This window comes from Lepus europaeus, chromosome 16 (genome assembly GCF_033115175.1).
Source record: "Lepus europaeus isolate LE1 chromosome 16, mLepTim1.pri, whole genome shotgun sequence".
Classification (NCBI taxonomy): Eukaryota; Metazoa; Chordata; class Mammalia; order Lagomorpha; family Leporidae; genus Lepus; species Lepus europaeus.
The window spans coordinates 59,454,267-59,460,266 of NC_084842.1; the positions used below are offsets into that span (position 1 = coordinate 59,454,267).

Here is a 6,000-nt window from a genome sequence, read left to right on the forward strand (position 1 = left end):
ACTACCATTAAATGGATTTCTTATGACTAGTTCTCTTTTTCTTTTGAGCTTTCTATTCTTAAAGATGGTTTGGAAATCAAATCTAGAATACAGTACTATCTCTGTCCTTAAACAAATTATTATGGTGTTTAAAATCTTTCTCCTTTCAAAGAAACAATCCTAGGATTTTCTAAATATATCTTCTGCTCTCTTCAATTTTTCTCAAGATTTCTTCTTTAAAACATAAACAAGACTTGCAGCTCAGCCCGGGCTGCCAACACTGCACACCCAAGCCTGTCCTGAGGGCGGGGTAGGGGGTGGGCTGAGGGTGGACAAGGCCGGGCCGCATCTTTCAGATAATGCTGGATCTTCTGACCTGTAAGGTGTTAATCCTGATCCAAAATTGACAGCTTCAGGGCAAAAAGCCTATCTTAACACAAACACTCTGCCAACCCCCTCCCTCAACGGGAGAATTAGCACAACCTCCTTTACATTTCTTTGCCAATCCACACAGAAATTCCCTTAAAAATCACAATCCGGACAATGAAAAATAAAAAAGGCAAAAGTGTTGATTCACCTATAAACACAGTGGAGCAAAGGGTGCATGTAAAAAGGTTAACTGACTTCTCATGATGACATAACCGGAGCATCTTGAGCAATCTCAAGTGTGTAGAGACATGATAACTCCCTGGGTGGGGATCCGGGAGTTGAGGGGCAGGGACTGAGGCCTGGTCTGGGCTACTGATCTACCAGAAAACAGCCCGAAACAGGAAAGAGCACACATATGCCACTTGGAATGTATGACGCAAACCCCAGCCTTGAAACAAAGAACAGGAAACAGCTCTGCTGGCTGTGCTGGAGAGAAAGCACAGAGAAACATTTAGCCGGCCCTCTCTGACCCTATATTCATGAGCAGCTGGAGTTTTTTAAGACAACAACAGGGGGGTGGAGGTGTTTGTTCTATGGGTGTGAATAATAACACCAGCTTTATACAGGGACCTGCCCTGTTTACAAACAGGGGCTGCCACATAGAGCCAGCATCACGAGCGAACATGTGACTTTATCCTATCTCTGCAGCAGAGCCCTTGCACAGTTCTCCTCGTTTCTTTTGTCCCTCGCTGCCCCATCCCTGTGGCTGGTCCCTAGCCCTGATCGAATTCTGGGCTCTGCTACCCACAGCCCTGCAGCCCGCGAGCATGAAGGGAAGGCACTGCTGCTGAGACCTCACATTACAACCGGGCTGCCCCCACACAACCGCGCTGCACCAGTTGAGTCCTCAGAACTACATTTCAAGCCCCAGGACTGTGGGACACCTACAATCGGCCAGTGTTGTCACTGTTTCCAACACATAGCTGCAGACAGCTGCTCCTCTGCTCCACACACAACTCCAGAAATTCACCTTTTGAGAACGTAAGGTTCTGTTCCTGACATTTTATCCAAAATTGTTATGCAACCTGTACATGGGCTAGAGTACCAATTTTCACAAGCCACTCTAGAATGCCTATGTTCCACTGGGCACAAGTGTTTTTAAGGTAGTCAGAGTCCACTCACCATCTCTTCCCCTGATTTCTCCTACTCCACTAACCTGCACTGCTCAGCTCGGGTTTCCATTATCAGAGATTTAAGAATTTGTGTGTAGACATAAATACAGGTAACAATAACAAAAAGGCATCACCATGCCCATAAGCCTGAGCTTTTCATTTAGTAACTCTGCAGCGGAAGAAAACAATAGCTTTCCCCAAAGCAAGTTGTTTTATATCTGACAAGGTTTTGTGGTCTGAGCAGCCACTTTTCTTTGTTATTCTCACGTTGAGATTTGCATTCCCCTGCATGCAAGCCAAGTATTCCTTACAGTGCGTCTTCTGCTGAACTCACCAATAGTAAGTGCATTTGGCTTTTCTCTTCCAAGTTTTACAGCAAGTCCCACTGACGCTGGAAACTGGGAAATCAGTTTTTCTAGGGAGCTTAAATCAATCAAATGTCTTATTTCAGGTCTCTACTAAACAGCTGACTAAGGTCAAATAACATACCTCATGCTCCAAGCCAAAGAAACCATTCGTGGACTCTTTAAACAATACTAACAACTTGCAACACTTTAGAGATGTGGATGCTAGCAGATCGTTTTTTCTCTAAAAACAAGCCTTCCCGATGGTGAGACAGATTACCATCCAGATGGATTTCTTATAAAAATGCTTCTCAAATTCAAACAGACAAGCGCTTACAAAAGGACAGCACAAAATTGCTGCGGGAGAAAAAAACCTATAATGAACAACTGGCCCACTTCTCACCGGATTTTGCTTAATAATTAGAGCTACTAAACCGAAGTGAAGTCAGAATTCCACTCCATACTTTTCCCCATTACACCCGACTCTTTTGAGAATATAATCAATATATTTCAAGTGTCTCAGGCGATACTAATGGGAACATAAATTTTGAGTTAGTAAAAAAATCCAGTGATCCAGTGAAATGTTTATTTTCATGAAACGCAAGAAGGTGAGCAATTTCCATTTAATCTTTGAAAAATAAGTCCCGTTCCCGTTCTTCATCTGGTAGCACTGCACAGTGCCGTAAAATTTAAAGCATCCACCAAAGAAATGAACACGACGAGTCCAGCTCTTATCTACCACCTCCGAGAGAGCCACTCTGAAATGTCAGGTAGGGCCCGTGGGCCAGCCCCTCGGTCCGCACACGGCTCGGGTCCCTCCGGCTGCAGGCTGCCGCCCCAGGCGCTCTCCGCCTCCAGCCACGCCGCAATCCCCGCTCCAGGCACTGCGGCAGGTTCCCTCCGTGCCCCCGGGAGAACTCTGCCGACCCGGCCCCCGAGGATCCAGACGCCCCGGCAGCTGCCGGGCTCCAGGACCCAGCACGGGATGCTGCCTGCCGTCCCGACGGCCCCAAGTTTTCTTCCCGCAGGGCCCCGAGACGCTGCTCCAAGTTTGCGCTTGCCAGGCGAGCGGCCGCGCGCCCCGTCCGGGGAGGGGGGCGCGGGCGGGGGCGGGAGGGGGAGGAGCAGCGGCGCGCGGCCTCGGAGCCACCTAGCTCCGGACAAGGCTGCCGCACGCGGACCGCACCGAGGATCTGGGGCTTTGGGGGGGGGGGGAGTCGGGGGCGGGCGCAGGCCGGGGGACCACACAGGTGAGCCCCCGCCCGCCTCGCTCGCCGGCACCCTGGATCCGCACGGTGTCTCCCCCAATCCCACACTTTCAACCGCGAGCCGGGGGCCTCCTCCCCTCGCCTTCCTCTCCGCCCCCACTCCCGGCTGCGAGCTGCTGCTGCACTTTCCCAAGCGCACAGGCGCCCCCCGCGCTGCACCCCAACCCACCCCGCTACGGGCCATACCCCCCCTCAGCACACACGCGCGCGCACACACACACACACACACCCGCCACCCACCCACCCGTAAGAAACGAACGAAGGCAGCGGAGCTGCGGAGAGGGCGGCAGGAGTCGGGGCACGCAGGCAAGGTGAGGGCGAGGGGACTTACTTTGCTGAGCGCCGTGCAGAGCGCCGGCGACCGGAGAGAAAGGAGGCCCGGATCCGGGCTGCCCGGAGCCCCGCGAGCGCAGCGGTGTCAGCGCCCCAGGCCGCGCAGCGCTGGCGGCGGCCGCAGGGGACCGGGTCGGGCACGGGGACGGACGCGCGTGCGGCGGGCGCGGCGCGGTGAGGGCTCGGCGGGCGCTCGCGCTGCGCTCCGGCTCGGCCCCGGCTCCGCGCGGCTCCGCTCCTGGCTCCCCTCTGGCTCCTGGCACCAACTCCGGGCAGTCACATGACGCCGGCGCCGCTCGCTCTGCGAGCCTCCCGGGGCTGGCGGGGTAAGTAGAGGCTGGGACCCGGGGTGGGAGGGTCAGGGAGGGGAGAGGGAGCCGCCGCGGCCGCCCGGGCTGGGCGGGTCCCCACCCACTTGGGTGGAGGCAGCCGCCCGAGGGGTCGGCCGAGTCACTCGCGCAAACACGCACCCCGCCCTGCGCCCTTCCCCCGCCGCCCCCGCCTCCCGCGCCGCCTCCGCCCCGCCCCGCCCAGTCACCCGGGGACGGCCTCACAGACACTCATTATTCCCCGGAGCCGGGCGCCGCCCCGCCGGCCGAACCTGTCCCGCGAGGCGCGGCGCGGCCCGTGGGGCTGGGCGTGCGCGGCCTCCGCCCTCCGCCCGGCGCGCCCGGCTCCTCCCCGCGCCCTGGGCCGCCCGGGCCCGGGGGGGAAGGAAGGGCGGCGCTGCCCGCTCGGGGCGTCGCGCGGCTGCAGCCCGCTGCGCCGCTTCCAAAACACACAGCCGGGCTCGCGGGCGAGCCGAGGCGGGGGACCCGGGCGGCCGCGGCCATCCGTCCGCCGGCTCCGGCGGGAAGGGCGGCCCTGGGCGCGGCGGGAAGGGCTGGGCCCCGCGGCCAGCGCGGCCGCTCCGGGGCCAAGCCTTACACACAACTCTGAGGGGGGGCGGGAAAAAAAACCAGCAAAGGCGGCGGCGGCGGCGGAGCGGGTGGCCGGGGCGCGTCCCGGAGAGCGCGGGCGGCCGCCGGGGAAGGGCAGGCTCCTGGAGCGGCCGGACTTCGGCCTAAAATGGCCCCTGGCCTCCAAGGGTCCGCCGACTCCCTGTTGGCGCGCTCTTCCTTTGTGCCCCAGGCGGCGCCTCCCGCCTCGGGAGGACTTCTCCCTGAGAGCCGGGAGGCCCCGGGGGCCAACCTCCCACCGGCCGGGCCTGCGGCCCAGCTTGGCCAAGTCCTCCCGCCCAGGCCGAGGGCTCGGCCCCGCGACCTCTCCCTTCGCGTGGCGCCCCTGGGCCCCGGCGCGCGCGAGCTGGGCGGACACGCGCTTTCCCGGCCAGCCAGGCCCTTCGCGGCACTCTGTGGAGCTTGGTGCTAGAGTCCAATGGCTTTCTGAGTTTCTTTTTAAACAGAATTAATGTCATAAAGAATGCAATAAAAAGAACAAAGGACAAATTGGTTCGATTGTTTTAGCCCTGTATAGTGTTTAAAAAAAAACGCCCTTGCTGCAGCCGATGGCTTCTTATTGCTTCAAGATGTTTTAAAGGCCTCGGGAGTTCACCATTCTCACTTTGAAGCTCCATCCGGGCGTGGTACTACTGGAAACGTAGCGATGTCTGTATTCCGAGCTCCTTCGTGTGACCGCACGGTGTGGTAAAATTAGTCCGAGCCCCTTCGTGTAACTACACGGTGTCATAAAATTCACCTCAGGGAGTGAAATTTCTGACTGTAAAAGGTGCACACACACACAGGGCCACGTGGGGAGTCCCCAGCACCGACCCGCCCCATCCGATTAAGCTTTAAAATGCAAAGGGATGGAGGTTTTTTTTTTTTTTTTTTTTTTTTTTTTTTAGTGTATCAAAGATAGATGCAAAACATAAAAGTTGGATCCGTGTCAGTTATTTGCAATTCGTTGATCACTGGCATCATTAAGTGGTGGTTAGCTGCCTTGTATTTGTAGGAGCTGAAAAACTGCTAGTGATGACTGATGGAATTGTTTGCTTGTCAGTGCCTGGGGCATAGTAGGTGCTCAGAAAATTGGGATTCCATGCCAAGGACACAGAGTGATGAAACCTGAAGTGTGTGAACTGTGTTTTCTGTGTTCCTCATGTGAGTGAGGACCCAAAGAGTGAAATAGGTCTATTGGAGAGAAAGAAGTGTGGTCCAAGATAGGAAGGGAGTGGCTTTGGTATGGGAGGCGGCTAGGGAGAGGAAAAGCCATAAAAGGTTAATTAATGAACCCACAGTGTTCCTGCCCTGCAGAGGCAGCTCAAAAGCCACTAGGATGACAATGAATCCAGGCAGTGCTGGGTACTCGGTGAGGGACACCACTGTCCCTCCAGGATCCACACCAGGGCTGCCTGAAGTCGTGTTGACTCCTCCCCTAACAGGTCACAACTGGTCACTCAGTGCATCCTGTTCTGCTCTGGGCCCTACCCACTCCTTGACCACTGCTTGGTCCAGCCTGTGGCCACCATGTCTCCAGCTTTATGTGAGATGGCTGAATGTGGGCAAGGGATGAAGAGTGCCTTTGCTAAGATGC

General features: G+C 56.6%; 1 protein-coding gene across 3 annotated transcripts in view; it reads right to left on the bottom strand.

Moving 5' to 3' along the window:
* The window catches only part of KLF3 (KLF transcription factor 3), a 28,269-nt gene extending 24,692 nt beyond the window's left edge, over positions 1-3,577 (bottom strand). For 2 of the 3 annotated variants that reach the window (XM_062213120.1, XM_062213121.1), the window contains exon 1: positions 3,464-3,577. The gene's annotated coding sequence lies outside the window, so the exon portion shown is untranslated. Of the gene's footprint in view, positions 1-2,009; positions 2,148-3,463 lie in introns of those variants that run through there. The other variant, XM_062213122.1, reaches the window with a different exon arrangement.
* Between the last annotated feature and the right edge of the window lie 2,423 nt (positions 3,578-6,000).